The 2,500-nt window shown below is 44.2% G+C and overlaps 1 protein-coding gene across 2 annotated transcripts in view; it reads left to right on the forward strand.

The window, feature by feature from the left end:
- The window catches only part of LOC137180456 (actin-binding protein WASF3-like), a 21,384-nt gene that overhangs the window by 7,636 nt on the left and 11,248 nt on the right, over positions 1-2,500 (forward strand). The gene's annotated exons all lie outside the window — the stretch shown is intronic.

A 2,500-nucleotide genomic window follows, 5' to 3' on the forward strand; every position in this document is an offset into this window, starting at 1 on the left:
TTCATGTAACAGGGACGCACACTTCACATTTAGCTTCTGAAAGGGCCACGCTGGTGCCTCTGGGGGTTTCATCCATCCATCATCTTCAGGTTCAGCTCTGTCTTCACAATGACACTTGAAAACACGTCTGCACAATCTCATCAGTAATTACGATTTTGCGATTAATTAACACAGACTCAAGAAATCTCTGCAATATTTGCAAGAGCTGCAATTTTTCTAAATTACAGCAACTTTTCCACATGAAACGTCCAAATCAACAGGCGCTTGTGGTTTGGACCAATCGTGGCGTTTGGTGTGGTGGTAACTGACGTCATTCAGGTGGAAGATGGACAAATCTCACCTGCCAACAAACATGATACCATAGACGAGCAAAACAATTCCCAAATGAGTTTGCAATGCAGCTCATGTAGTGTGATATGCAGGACGCTTTTTATCCAAGGAAGACATTACATATGACTTTTCATTGGTAGTGGTTAAAATAAATCACATTATTTGCCTTTGCTTGCAATTTTTCCCAATTCCTGCAATTTTACCACAAAAAGAGACATAAAAGCTGCTGAAAAATCAAACATTTTTGGGTGCAGTAATCACAAAAAAACTGCAAAGTCCTGCTCCATCTTACCTCATTTCATGAACAATGTCCAAAGATATTGGAATTCTTTTTTTGGAGCAACAAAACAACATTAAGGAACAAAACCCACCTGCATCCTGCAGAGAACCATGGCCTCAGGCTTGCTGATCCTAACTTTAACCTGAGCTCCAAACCGCCCCAGTTCCCACTGGAGGTCGAGCTGAAGCCAGCCAACGTTCAACATTCATTCAGAAATGGTCATAAGGAACAATCCCAGTGAAGTCCAATTGATGCCCACCAAAGATGTGTTGATGTCCTGTTGAGAATACAAACACTCACTCAAGCTGTAAAAGCACTGAATGTCTCCTGATAAGATACAGTTATAGACCTTCTCCTAGTCTACAAATACATTCAGACTCACTGCACAAACTCCTGTGACCGCTGCAGTATGGTTGCAAGAGTAAACAGCCTCTTGAATCTGAGGGTCAACAATCAGTCTTCTCCCCAGCACCATGGTACAAGCTTTCCCAGAGAGGTAGATGTGGTATAGATGTGATACCCCTTGAATTCAAACTAATTCTCTGCCTGTCCACAAGGAGAGTTCTCGATCTCCACGAGACATTAAAAAGGCATCAGCCAAAGCAACAATATCCAGGGCCTTTAGCATCTCAGGGTGAATCCCGTCCACTTCCGGTGACTTTCTGCTGCAGGGCTTTTTCACTAACCTCAGTGACCTCCATCAGATTACTGGGTAAAACCTCCCCAAGTCCAACTCCCTTGTATTCCTTCTATTGTACAATATTGACCGTCGGGCTCAGCAGTTCTCCATTTCTAAGAAAAGTCTGAGCGAAGCCCCAACTCCCCTCCCTGAGTTGTATGCAAGTGGCAACAACCATGCCTTGAGGCTGAAGCACCTCAGAGTGCTCCAACTGACTCCCATTCAAAAAGCCTCTAATAAATGTGCTGCTGGTCATTTTGGAAATTATTGCTCCATTAATAAGATTTGAAGACTTATAGCAGCTTTGATGTCTGCTGTGTGGACATTGATTGACGGCTGTGATTGACAGTTGGCTCAGCAGCTCCAGGACTCACACTGAGTCAGACTATTGTCGCAATATTTCATTAAGTTCAATGTTACTTGATTACGATAGTACAGTTTAGCTAAAGTAGCTAACTTTAGCCCAAGAGTTCAGCACTTGGTATTTCCAGTAAGCTAGCATTAGCTTCAGTCCGAGGTAGCGGGGCATGTTTCCATATCATGAAAGGCAACAGTCCAAACTCCTTATTTGGAAGCTCCTGGCTCTAAATGGAAAAGATGGTGCTGACCAGAAGCTGCAGTTCTGGGCTTCAAACCAGCTCCAGTGAAACCAACAGGTGACGTCAAACCTCGCTACGTCCATCTTTATATACAGTCTGATGGTTTGTCAGAACCTCTTTGAGAAAATTAGAAATTCTCTGGCTGCAGGCTGCCTGTGTGATGGTTCAGAACCACCTGAATGAACCTGAAAGGACTCTTTACTCACCTAGAAAGCCTCCATCACTGCTTGTGTACAACTGCAAGTTCTAAGGGTTCCACCACAACAAGCTGCTTCAGCAATGAAGGCTTTGAACATGGCCCACTCTGATTCCATGTCCCCCCCAGATCTGTCATATCTGTCCAGCATCTTCTTCCAGGGAGGGTTCCTTTTTCCTGTCTCAAAATCAGCTTCTGTTGCCAGGACACCTCTACCTTTGTCTGTTGCCTGTCAGGCAGTGAATCAGAGCCTTATAGTCTCACTCAGCACCGGCCCTGTGTTGTTTTTCTGTGTTTAGGCTCGGACTTCAAGTGCTTGCCTTGGAGCTCTGCTGGTTTTCTGGGGATTGGGTGGAACCTTCCTTTCTTTACTGATTAATAAGGGTCCTTGAATACCTTGTACTCTCTCCTTTTAA

Source organism: Thunnus thynnus, chromosome 3 (genome assembly GCF_963924715.1).
Source record: "Thunnus thynnus chromosome 3, fThuThy2.1, whole genome shotgun sequence".
Lineage (NCBI taxonomy): Eukaryota > Metazoa > Chordata > Actinopteri > Scombriformes > Scombridae > Thunnus > Thunnus thynnus.